Here is a 14,293-nt window from a genome sequence, read left to right as displayed (position 1 = left end):
ATGCAAAAGAAGCAACTAACGCACACAACGTGTCACGATGCAACGCGTTGTGAGCATGAGAAAAGTTTATCTTTTTCTTTTACATTTTTTCAGGAACGTGCATACATAAACATCAGAGAGGATTTGATCCCCTGCCCTTTTATCCGTCTGTAAAAAGTGCCCTCTCCAGACCATGAATGCAGGTTTTGCTATGGTGAAAGAAATGCAAATGCCCCTCTTTCCATGCCATACCCGAAGGCAGCATTCAAGAGAATTGCCTTGTCCAAACTCTCCTGAACTTTGAATGCAGCATCTCATGTTGAAAGAATTGCCCTCTCTGTGTAGAAATCCATGCCGTTACGCCACATCTCCACTATTCACTTGATTATGCTTAGTTCAGTGTGGTATTAAAGGAGTAGTTCACCCCCAAAATGACTTTTTTTCTATTGATTACTCACGCCACGAAGACATGAGTTCAATAATATTCTTTTGTATTTGTCGCATTCCAAAGACAAAAGGTTGATTATAGTAAATTTACCCCCTTTGATTCCGGATGGGGACCCAAATGTATTCGAGTCCCCATCCGGAATCAATGGGGGTACATTTATTGTATTCAAATTAATGTCTCACAATAACCAAAGATTATTATTGAACTCATGTCTCCATGGCGTGAGTAATCAATAGAAAAAAAAGTAATTTGGGGGTGAACTACTCCTTTAAGCACCGAAAATAGCCAACCTCCAAGCTCACAACGCGTCGCAGCGCGACGCGTTGTGAGCTTGGAGGTCTGCTATTTTCGATATTTTCACCACAGAAATGTCAGCCCCTGCCTCTCTAACATTCTCTGCATGTCGTCCCTGATTCCTTTGGCAATAACCCTCATGCATCACAGACAAAACTGTCTTTGCGCGTGTCTTATAATCGGGCGTCATGCCTTTCCCGTCTCTATCTTCCTTCTACAACTGTCCACACAGACACAGCGACTGCTTATGGCTGAACCCTGACCGGGAGGGTTGTCCGCTGCGAGGTTAAAACCAAAGCCCCGGAGCCGTCAAAGGCGCCGCGCGTCGCAATGCCGGACAGGAGGCACAGATTACTGTCTGGCCGAGTTCCTGCCAAGGACAAAAGGATTGAACTGTCACCGGGAACCCGTTTTTTGAACGCGTCCGCCTGGCCGCATTTGAAGGCGAGGGCCTTATCGCGCGGCGCTGCACAGATGAGCTGCTCCGTATCCGTCCTTTTATCTGATCAGATGTTGACAGGGCCAGTGTTGGCAGCAGCATGCAGGCACCCGGCGATTCAGCAAGTTAGGAAAAAAGGCTGCACCCCCCCCCCCCCCCTCTCTCTCTCTCTCCTCTTGCGTAAGTCAGTGCTTCACTACTTCACTACTTCTGCCCATGAGTGATCTTTTCCCGGATTTGTGCTTGCGTGCATGAGTTATTATACTTATATATTTATTAATGGTTCGCACCGATGTTCTCTCCCAGTGCGTCCACAGTGGCGTCAGCTTAGCAAAAGCTATGGTCATGGCAACATGACTGGTGTCTTGGCACGTGTGTGCAAGACACCATCATTTGTTTTAAGAAGTACATCTTATTTATTGTTCCCCCTCCTGTTCCTTGCCATACCCAATCGACGCCTCTGAGTGCGTCCGTCCGTTTGTGCATAAATGCGTGCGTGCGGTGGAGAGACCGAGAGACCGAGATGGAGGATGTGTAAACTAACTGTACACTCTTGGCTGCCGTGGGTGGTTGCCGTTGCTCTCTGCCCTCCTGGCTCGCAGCCAGAGTGCAGCGCTTCCGCTTTGGCTTTGCCACACATGCCTTCAGCACGGGGGCTTACCAGCGAAAAACCTGCGGTAATCGCCCGCGATGTTCCAGAGATGAAGAGCCCGGGATCAGCCCAGCGTGAGAGAATACCTTCGGGTGAGAAATTAATTGAGCCTGTAGATTTCCCTTTCGCTCGCAACAGCTGTAAGCCAGCGCCACAGTGAGACACCGCGCCGTCGGAGCAGATGCTGTAAGCGAGCGCATGTGTACTCCACGCTGACATCATCTTTTTGCACGAGGCACCGAGAGCGTTTTTTTCACCACCGCTGCTGTGTACCACCATGTTCACTGCAGAATAAGATACATATATCGTCGCTGTCGGGTGGAAAACTTGTATGTCCAAAACCGTTCCTTTTTTTCTAATTTCTATCCCGCGATTGTGTAACCCATTTTCACCCAGTGCCAATTGCCTATGTAATCCTGGGCTCTGCTCTCCCTCTACCGCACCTGCAGGGGAGACAACGGACTGACCACATGCTGATCCTTCTATGCATGAGGAGTCCAAGTTGCTTCTTTTCACCTGAGAGTGGGGATTTCCCCGTTTTGGACGTAGCGCGTGGAAGGAACACGTTATTCCAACCAGTTCCTTTCCCCTCCATCGGGCGCCCCGGCTGGCCAGGGGGAGGCAGTATAGAGACCAGGATTACTGCATGTTTTTTGTGAGGGTATCTACCCTAGGAGACATTATTTTACAAACTAATTAAAGCCGATCTACAAGCGCACAACGCCTCGCGTCGCGAGGCGTTGTGTGCTTGTGGATCTGCTGTTTTCACTACTTTTGTGCGACACTTTTGTATGATGAAGTGGGGCTTTAATCAACGAAAACACACACACATTTCAAACTTGGAGATACGAGTTTTCTGCCCGACAGTGACGATATTTTAGCAGGTTGGATGTATAGGGCTGACTGCCCCGGTGAGGCCTTGTTTTCCTCCTGCCTCTCTATAGCAGGGGTGGGCAACTTTGATGATGGCGAGGGCCACTATATTTCCACCTTCACTCCAGAGGGCCACATTGCATATTTGCTACGTCCTACTTTGCCATTCTAGTATCTCATACAAAAGAAGCAAAAATAGCAGATCTACAAGCTCAAAACGCATCGCGCTGCGATGCGTTTTGAGCTTGAAGATCGGCTATTTTTGCTTCTTTTGAATTGGAATCCTGAATTATTTTTTAGTTCATTTTGAATTGGAATCCTAAAATGTTACATTTTGATTTAATTCATGGCCGCCAGTTGCCCATGTATGATCTAGACGAGTGTTGATGAGTCTTCCAGCTCGTCCATAAGAGAGGCGAGAGGCAAAACCACAAAAAGAAAAAAGGAAATCACAAGTAGCACTTAAATTGTCCTGTTACATTTCCAATCTGAGGGAAATAAAAAATATTCACCGTGCATCGCGGGCGCACGTGTGCGCGTGTGTGTTCGTGCGTGGTAGGGTTTCCATAGAGACCAGGCTTAATCCAGCAAGCTGCGCGAGGCGGAAAGCGGCGGGCCTGAAGTGCTTTGGCGTCATGGCAGCTCCTAAAAGCTCTCTGCCTCTCAGCGCCTTTAGTCTTCATTACCTCCACATCCCCTTTTGATTGGCCGTATTTATCCCCAGTAACCCAGGTTTGGGGAAAGGAGCCATAACACACCCCCCCTCCCTCTCTCCCTCCAAGTTGTCATGACAACTCCCGAAGACAAGTCTTAGGACTCACAGATTAGATATTGTGCACAAAATACGATGCCTGGTAGATTCGAGACAATAGGCTCTATATGCACAGAAATAAATTGGGCCCATGCACAGGTGTTGCCAATGATACTAATGAAGGCTCTGTTCCGTTCAGTGTAGGACAGTGGTTCTCTATGGTCCACCATAACTCTTGAGAGTGTACAATTGGAACCAAATGGACCTGTACGGGTCCATTTGGTTCATTTGTACCCTCTCAGAGTTACAGACCCATAAGGGGCCATTTGGAACCCCTCAAGGACACCTTAAAGATGCAGTGCCATGATCCCCCCCCCCCCCCCCCCACAAAAAAAAACACCAAAAAAAACATGATTATCAGGTATTTTGATTATGCTAGGAGGAAGATTTTTTTCAAAAAGTGTACAGAAAGAGTTAAAATTCGGTTTTTATGTGGCCACACCCACCAGTTCATTAAGTATGCCTGGTTGTCATGGTGGGTGGTGACCCAGCTGAATTTAGCCACACCCACAGTGTTGGATGAATGGTTAAAGTTGAGGGGATGATTATATGATGTCATTTAATCACTGTTTTTGGATCGGCTGCTGTGCCTATTGTATTGTTCTTATATTTGATTGCGCGAGTGCAGGCCCCCACGTTACAGAGATGCGACGTGAAAACACACAATTGAATGATTTGTGTCTGAAAATAGAATCAGGACACATTTGGATGCGTTGAGTGGTGAGATAATTAGCCCTCTTTGTTTGCACTGGACATTGTTAGTTTGTGCAACACTTTGGCAGATGTTTAGTCATCCTGTGTTTAGAGGTGGAAAACAAGCTGGACGTTTTAAGCCCCCTTCACTCACGCCGGAGCATTGCCCAGTATGTTCAGATTGTTTATCTGGAGTCAACCCACACACTCCATTGTGGTTTGTGAACAGGAACGTGCTGGGCACCTGATTCAGCCCGGGAAAAAGAGTTGTTGAGGCCCTCATAGAGAGAGATCTCTCTATAGCGCTGCTGCTACTCAAAGATTTGCCATTTCAGATCATGACAAGTGACAAGCCAGTGGGCCATTTACATGAGTTATATTTCATTGTCGGGTGGAAACCTTGTATGTCCAAAACCGTTTGTTTTGTATTTATCATTTTAAAAATGATTTAAACTAGTGAAAACAGCCGATCTACAAGCACACAACGCCTCGCACCGCGAGGCGTTGTGTGCTTGTAGATCTGCTGTTTTCACTACTTTTGTGCGACAGCCTTGTATGATGAAGCAGGGCTTTGCTTTGCGAAAAAAATGTACAAATTTGAAACTTGGAGATACGAGGTTTCTGCCCGACAATGACGATTTACTTTGTTGGCCGCCCAGCCCCCAAAATGGAACGAAGGCCGACATTTTATTTTTATTTTTTTCCTAATGGCCGGCCTGGACCGGCCGGGAATGAACCGGCCGTTTGGGAGTTGTCCCGCTTTTCCCAACGGCCAGCACGTCTCTGTTTGTGAATAATTGCAGACGTGACCCTGGACGGTATCCCATGATGCTTTGCTCTCTGGCGCAGTCTGGCTTTGAGACTTCCTACCAAAAGCGCCAGATGGTCACAGACCAACCCAGGGATGTGTGCCGCTTGGCCAGCCCTTCTGCTACCAAGCCGTCTGATCTGCTATATAAATAGTACTACTTAATACTATGAATGCCACAGCATTTCTATTTTCAGCTTCTGTACATATTTACTTTACACACACACACACATACGCGCGCGCGCGCGTGTGCAAGATTTATTCAAGGTTTTTGTGTGTGTGCACACTGCACCAATCTACATGCTGTGTTATTTTACAATGACCCTCTCTCTCACTCACTCACTCACTCACTCACTCACTCAGGCACACGCACATGTTTTACTGTTTTATTTTACTTAGAACTTTCTGTTCACAACATTTGTTTCCTAATTAATGAATCTAGTTCACAACACTAACCCTTAACCCAAACCCGCCGAATGGTCCATGCTGCCAAACAACACTAGTTTCCCGACATATTTATTATTTTATTTTTTTCGCTCTCTATCTGCTGTAAAAAGAAATCTGGACAGTTTTCCAACAGGAAACAGGAAGTAGGCGTCCGCTCCCATGTAAAAGAAAACAATCATACCAAGTTTGAAGTGAGCGGTGGTGCGTGTGTGTGTGTGTGTGTGTGTGTGTGTGTGTGTGTGTGTGTGTGTGTGTGTGTGTGTGTGTGTGTGTGTGTGTGTGTGTGTGTGTGTGTGTGTGTGTGTGTGTGTGTGTGTGTGCGTGTACGAGTGCGTGTGCGTGCGTGTGCGTCACTTGGTCACTTGGTCACCAACTTGGTATTGCAGATCATGCTTAGGCTACATACCCACCCACACGCATAGATGGTAACAAACCTACACACAAACCCACGATTAGGAGTGATGGTGTAGTCTCGCGTGGCCAGACTGTTGACTCCGCGATTTGCAAATGCTCCTGTCAGTGTCTGGGGACGGAGGTTCTTATGATGATGAGTGCCCGGTTAAAGCGCAAGTGAAGCCTCCTCCCCACTCCCGTTTAGTTTTTAACATTGCGCACATTTATCCAAATATGAATAAAAATCATGTAAGCACTTCGCCGTTGTCGGGTGGAAACCTCGTATCCCCAAGTTTCAAATGTGTACATTCTTTCGCAAAGTAAAGCCCTGCTTCATCATACAAGGCCGTCGCACAAAAGTAGTGAAAACAGCAGATCTACAAGCACACAACGCCCGAGGCGAGGCGTTGTTAGAGATAAATAGGCAGCGACTAAAAGGTAAGAAAAACAAAAAATAGCTTGCAGTTTTGTTTGGTTAAATATTATATAGCTTAACTGTAACCATGATTCTAAATAAAATAATTTCTGTTTGAGGACCAACCAAAATAAATCCTTCGTTGACCTCCAAAAATAAATTAGGCCTACTTCAAAGTACACGCACGCACGAACATAAACGCACGCACGCACGAACACAAACTGTTTTCACTAAGAGGAAATGCATTGGTCACCATTATTTACTTCCCCAAAAGGCTGTGCTTTCATCTTGACTCTGCATTCATCTCCTTCTCTCTGATATTCCCATGCAGGAGCTGGATGCTTCTCATCCTGTTTCCTTCCCTCTATCAGGGACATGCTGGGCCCCTGATTCAGCCCGGGAAAAAGAGTTGGAGAGGCCCTCATTGTGCGCTATAGAGAGAGATCTCTCTCTATAGCGCTGCTGCTACTCAAAGATTTGTCATTTCAGATGGCAAGTGACAAGCCAGTGGGCCAATTATTGTACATGAGTTATATTCCGTCGTTGTCGGGTGGAAACCTTGTATGTCCAAAACCGTTTGTTTTGTATTTATCATTTTAAAAATGATTTAAACTTGTGAAAACAGCAGATCTACAAGCACACAACGCCTCGCGGTGCGAGGCGTTGTGTGCTTGTAGATCTGCTGTTTTCACTACTTTTGTGCAACGGTCTTGTATGATGAAGCAGGGCTTTGCTTTGCGAAAAAATGTATACATTTGAAACTTGGATATACAACGTTTCTGTCCAACAGTGACGATTTACTTTGTTGGCCACCTAGCCCCCAAAATGGAACGAAGGCCGACATTTTAATTTATTTTTTTTCCTAATGGCCGGCCTGGACAGGCCGGGAATGAACCGGCCGTTCGGGAGTTGTCCCGCTTTTCCCAATGGCCAGCACGTCCCTGCTTCCCTCTATGACCCACATCTCTCTTTGTGTCCCTTCCAATTGGGAAGCACCCGTCCCGCTAACACAGAGTGAGTTCTATACCAGTGCCTCTCAAACTTTGAACGTCTCCCCTTAACTCTGACAGTGTGCGAACGGAACCAAATGGACCCATTAGGGTCCATTTGGTTCCATTTGTACACTGTCAAAGTTACAGACGTGTTGCGACCGCAGGGAGCAGTTTAGTGTGAGAACCTGCAGCAGTTGTGTCACGCTGTCACGCTAAGCTGTTACTCTTGCATGTCACGCTGTTACTCTAAGCTGTTACTCTTGCCTGTCACACTCTCACACACACACACACACACACACAGACACACACACACACACACACACACACACACACACACACACACACACACACACACACACACACACACACACACACACACACACCATGCCATATCGATTAGGCCACGGAGCCCCATTTGATATGAACTCCACGACCCTAATCTTCAGTGTTCATGTAACTATGAGAGAGTACAAAATGCTCCATTCTGTCCATGGAGTAAAATACCCTTGGCCGTGAGGGTCCATTTTGGTTCCAAACTATCAATCATTTAGCTGGTGATCCCCTGCCCCTACAGTGAGAACCACTACTCTATCATGCATGGGATATGGACTGGAAATTAAGATTCACTGGAAATTAGGCTGAGGTCAGACTATAACAGGCAAAACCATTCAGATTTCTGCCCATCAATTCCAGTAGCCTGTGGTAAATTATGTAGATTACCAATGAAATGATGTGTATTTTTCCTTTTCAGTATTTTTTTTCCCCCCCTCCATCCTCTATACATTAAGGCTGAAGTGGTTATTAGCCGTGCCGGTTAGTAAATGAAACATCCCCCGGGCTCTTAATTGTCAGTGGAGATGATCTATGCGTGGAGAATACGAGGCAAAAGCGGAGGAGTGGGTTGCAGCAGCTATAGGGGTAAAGAACATAACCTCTTTACCAAATCTCTCTCCCACTCCACTGTCAGGATATTGTCGTTGTCGGGTGGAAACCGTGTATGTCCAAAACCGTTTTTCTTTTGTATTTATCATTTTAAAAATGATTTAAACTAGTGAAAACAGACGATCTACAAGCACACTTGTGTGCTTGTAGATCTGCTGTTTTCACTACTTTTGTGTGACCGCCTTGTATGATGAAGCAGGGCTTTGCTTTGCAAAAACAATTACATATTTGAAACTTGGAGATACAAGGTTTTTGCCAGACAGTGACGATATGCTTATAGCTATGTGTAGCCTTATGTCTGTGTGTGTGTGTGTGTGTGTGTGTGTGTGTGTGTGTGTAGCCTTGTGTGTGTGTGTGTGTGTGTGTGTGTGTGTGTGTGTGTGTGTGTGTGTGTGTGTGTGTGTGTGTGTGTGTGTGTGTGTGTGTGTGTGTGTGTGTGTGTGTGTGTGTGTGTGCGTATGTGCGTGCGTGCGTGCGTGCGTGCGTGCGTGCGTGCGTGCGCGTGCGTGTGCGTGCGTGTCAGACAGAGGCATGTGTGCACATGCTTTTGTGCGCATTTGTGCGCTTGCCAGCACTAATGTGAACCCAAGTGCGCGTTTAATTGGCGGCTCTGGAGCTCCTCTATCCTCTATCTATTGCGCTATGAGAGCGGAGGAAGTTACTGGTGCCTCTGCCACGGCGCGTGCGGCTCCGGCACACAACACAATATCCGCTATAAAAACCCACAGCGGAAGGAGAGGGACGATGGCACGTGAGCTAATCTCTCTCCAGCCACACCCACCGGCGGCCTTAATTGCATCGCGAGGCGTGTAAAGGAAAATCAGGGGGGCTGCGTGAGGGGACTGTCAAACCCGGGGAACAATCCCGGCGCTGACAACTTTAATTGGTAGTTGTCTTGTGTATCCCTGTCTTCATTAGCAGCCCCACCACTGCCTCCTTCTCCTCCCATATACGTGCACGCACGGCACGCACGCGCACGCTCACGTACGCACACAGAACCATTGTGAAAAGGTCATTAGTTTTGATTGGAGATTGGAGTATCGCCATCCACAACCGCAGGTGTGCGAGGGAACGCATACACCAGCACCGCTCCTATATAGTCCGCTTTAATTCAGCGATATTTCACTGAATCGCTGCGTATAGTGCGTGCAATTACGTGTGTAGAAAGATGCAATTAGAACAGTGTTAAGGCGTTTTTCCTTGCTATTGAGTACTTTTAAAACCAGACGTGTTGCTTTAGATTTACAATGTGTAATTACGTCTCAATGTGTAATTACGATCTCCACCAGGCTGAAAGGGCAGGGCCCTTTTGTTTTTCACTCCTTTGTGCGTGTGCATGTGTGTGTGAGTGTGTGTCAGTGTGTGTGTGTGCGACTGAGCGTGCATGCGTGTGCGGGCACTTACACATGGCAAGGAAGCATCTTTGTTTAGACACAGCATGAAAATAGTCCACTGCTCTTTGGTTTGTTTCTTGGTTTAAAAAATGTACAAGAAAATATAAAACAGGAGGACAGTGGAATACAGGAGAATCCCGAGGGAAAAACAATTTGGTTTGACAAGTACTAAGGTGCCGGCTATTTTACCCGGTGTTGGTATCATCTTGACAGATCTGGAACAATAATCTACAAAAGCCTATACTGTATGCAATAATTCACAGTCTATCATTGAATATTAATCCTCCCTGCCAACCCAATCTCTTGATCAACCTGCGTCCCAACCCATACGACTAGAGAGACAAGATGAAAGAAAAAAACAAAGGCAGAAGACTAAAGGAGAAAAGATAAGTAGAAGGAATAAATGGGGGAACAGTCTCATTTAGTTGTCATTTCCAGGTTGAATGGAGACAGTATTCAAGTGGTTTAAGAAGCGCCTTGGTTCTTGTTGAAGGAATGGGGGGGGGGGAGCTTTTTTTAAAAGAGAATCTCATCTTTTCAAGTTCAATAACATTAACATTTCTTTAAGCCGGTTATCATGAGAGGGAGGGGTGACATGTTTCCACTTCAATAAAATGAGACGTCAAACCAACAGGGTTGTGAAGGCTAAAATACAGCATATACATTCCGTGGTTTACAGTTGGAATGCCAAATAGAAATGTAAGGCGGTTCGGCTTCAGTTTCTCACCAAAAACAGCCTGACATTTGTATAATGCTCTCTATAATAAAACAAAATGACCCGCACACCGTCTGCACTTGCATAATATGAACACTTTTATTATTTATATAGACCTTCTTCAGGCATCTGCTGACAGCCAGTAGCACCACGGATGCATACACACACAGAGATCTACAACAACCAATCACAGTCTCTCTCGTTAATGGGGATGAGTCGCAACGGGTGGTGATATCATTTGAATTGTCATCGCCGTCAGTCTGTATGAAACAGTTTTACATTTTTTTACGGTCTATGGGTTTGTCGCTCTGACATCATGCTCTGATGTCACTGTGACGTCAGGGGAACCACTCTAACAGAATGGGTTTGCCGCTCTGACATCACGCTCTGGCTTCACTGTGATGTCACACTAACAGAATCCCTTTTATGCCCATATATGGAGTTCCCTGGTGTCATCAATATTAATGATGCCCTGTTAGAGAGATCCCTGTGATGCCAGGGGGAACAAATCCCGTTTATGCCCATATATGGAGATCCCTGATGTCCACATCACTGTGACATCACTGTGACTCTGTGCCACATCACTGTGACCCAGACTCATCAGAATGGTATAAAATTAGCAATGACTGAATGAAAATTCTAGGTCTCTGACCTCACAGACTCAATATATGACCTGTTTTGCCTGTTTCCATTTATGCCCATATATGGAGATATCTGTGTGTCTGTCTGCGTCCATTTTATGCCCAGATATGGAGATCTCTGTATGTCTCTATGGATCTCCATATCTGGGTACCAGGGGTCTCCATATATGGGTAACTGGTTCGATACATCACTGGCCAGATGGCCAAGACATGAAGCGACCTCGCCCTCCTAGTATAGTGATTATACTAGGAGGAAGAATCTTTCCAAAAAAGTGTACAGAAAGTGTTAAAATTATGTTTTTATGTGGCCACACCCACCAGTTCATTAGTTATGCCTGCTTGTTGTCAGGTGTGGTGACCCAGCTGAAGTTATTCACACCCACAGTGTTGGGTGTACTGCCAGATGTTATTATTTATTTTTTGGGTCTGGTGCCAGCAAAAAGCAGCTTTCCTTTGAGATGTTATAGACAATTATCTATTGGTTCTTTTTAAGCGATTTTATTTTATAATGGGTTTTATATAATGTACTTTGGCCATACTGGCAGCAGAGGGCAGCCTTATGCAACGAATTGAATGGAATTGGCCCATACGGCTTGCCGTGGTCCACAGCATAGGGTTGCGCTGTGTAGCGCCTGGCCATAGAAAAAAGCCAGGAAGTGATTTGGGAATACATTGATGATTACGTGAAGTGGATTTTAGAGAGCAGGATTACGGGAGATGTTTTTACTGTACACACCCGCGCGACCCCCCATCAGTTTACGGACATCAAAACAACGTAAGAAAGAACGAGACGTATTGGCGTCACGCCGCAGTCAAAAATGGGGCGAACAGGAACGTCCGTAGCAGTAAATGAGTTAAGGGATGATTTTATGATGTCATTAACTCTGTGTTTTTCGATCTGGCCTTTTGACTCAGAGGCTTTCAGCTTGCAGGAAGAACCAAAAATACACAGGGAAGGCAGATTTGCACATTATAATCCCACCCAGTGGTCTATTAGAGTAATGTTAACTCCATAGACACTTACAAAACTATGGCACCTCCTCTTTAATGATATGATCTTATCGATCCTCCAGTAAAGTTGACACAATCACTTGCTGAAAGACCTCTTTTAGGGTGTATTATGGAGTAGGGATGGGATGATATGATAAGCGATATTATTGTTTATCGTGATAAAAAACACTCACGATAATCATATCATGGAGATTTAATTTATTGTGATATCGTCCTCCGTCATGCACTGGGATCAATTCACCTTTTATTTGCCGAGCTCCATATCCGGTACCATTTTATACCCTATAATGTTGTAAAAGGTACTTATAATATACATACTTGATACAGTCCTTTTTTTTCACTCTCTATCAAAATATCTTTGCCAAAAAATAGCCGATCTACAAGCTCTCAACGCGTCGCATCGCGACGCGTTGTGAGCTTGTAGATCGGCTATTTTTTGGGGCAAATGTTCCGCCCCAGGATAATGGATATTGATTATCGCTATAATATCGTAAATCGCGATTTCTTTGGTCACAATAATCGTGATAAGAAATGTTCTTATTGTCCCATCCCTATTATGGATTCAAAGTTTTTGTTTACTCGATTTTCATCGAATGCCCACGTTAATTCAGGGTTTACCCTCGCAGGGGCCCATCGTCTCCATGGCAACACGTCATTTACGTACCTTCGCGTCGTGGAAAAAGTATCCGTAATACGTTGAGTAAATGTAATCCAAGTATGTCCAGTTTATTTTCACAATGATCTTTTCTTTCAGTCAGGACAGCTTTTTACCAATCTTGGGCCACAGCGTGTGTGTCACGGGCGGTAGAAAGGGTCGCGTTTTGAACATGGTGATTGAAAAAGCTAGACCAGGAGAGGAATCCGCCATGTTACGTTACCTCCGCCACGTCACTGGGAAAATAGTATCCATGATACGAGTAAATGTAATCCACGGATGTCTTGTTTATTTTTACGATAAAGTTTTCTTTCAGTCAGGACATCTTTTTATCAAACCTGGGCCACAGCGTTTGTGTCACGGTAGGTAGAAAGGACCGCGCATTGAACATGGTGATTGAAAAAGCTAGACTAGGAGAAGAATCCGCCATGTTACGTGTATCTCCGCCAAGACTCCGTTACTGGGAAAATACTAGTATCCATGATACATACGGGTCGTGCGAGCCTGCGAGGGGACGATAGAGTGCAGTGCAGGATAGGAACAGAAGCTTGTGATTGGCTGCAGGGAGACTGCACATCCTGGTCACGTGTACCGCGCTGCATTTTGGGAAATGTAGTGTTTTTCCCATATTGTTGGCGTTTGATCACCGTGGTAGAGCCTTCATTGCGGTAGCAATGTACAGTAACTACAGTACAGTATAGATTATTGTAAAACGCGTCAAACGCGTCGTGGGCCTCCAGAGACATCAAAGAGATTGGCGTGTAGACACCTCGTGGGCACCCGATGTGTTATGGATTCAAAGTTTTTGTTTACTCGATTTTTTGGCATCCAGTGAGAGAATAGTAAATGTACTTTTAATGTAATCTGTGTATAATGTGTACAGTACACAATGTTTCTTCCACCTATTAAAGCACACTGACCAGTGACGACTTACAATCATTATAGCAGTGATTAATGCATTTTAGTCTACAATCATTGTGTTATTACTTAGAACTATGAGAATTGTAATACACTATGATCCTGGCCTGTGTGTAACCCGCAATTATGAAATACAATGTGTGTGGATGTGTGCGAGCGTGCACGTCTGTCTGTATGTCTGTCTGGGGCTCACCTTCATAATGTCAGATCCACTCTCCCACCGATCCACAGAACCACTGATCCATATTTGGACGACAAAATAATTATGATATCGTATTGATGAAGTCAGAGGCTCTGCTAGCAGAGATATGCGCTCCACTGAGCGCGCCATTCTATTTTTTTTTGTGTGGTTATTATATCTCACATCAGTCTGACACCCGCACCGGCTGCACTAGTCTCATTCCACGCTGTTCTTCATTCGAAGAGAACTATTTGTGTTTTCTTTTGTTTAGCCCCGTTCTGTAGTCTCTTCGCTCTCAAATGACACACGCAAGTAACAAAGTACTTTTACTTAAGTACTGTACTTAAGTACAATTTTGAGGTAGGCCTACTTTTACTTTACTGGTATATTTACGATTTTCAATTATTCAACCTCGACCACTACAACTATTGTACTTTTACTCCTCTACAATTATCTGACAGCTTTAGTTACTAGTTTCCTTGTAGATTTGGATTATTATTACGAAACATACATTAACCACTTCAGCCCTACAGTACATACATTTACAAGCTCACAACGCATCGCAAAGCTTGTAGCTATTTTCAAAACGTAT

This window comes from Nannobrachium achirus (assembly GCF_963921795.1).
Source record: "Nannobrachium achirus genome assembly, chromosome: 23".
NCBI lineage: Eukaryota > Metazoa > Chordata > Actinopteri > Myctophiformes > Myctophidae > Nannobrachium > Nannobrachium achirus.
This window is presented reverse-complemented; position numbering follows the sequence as displayed.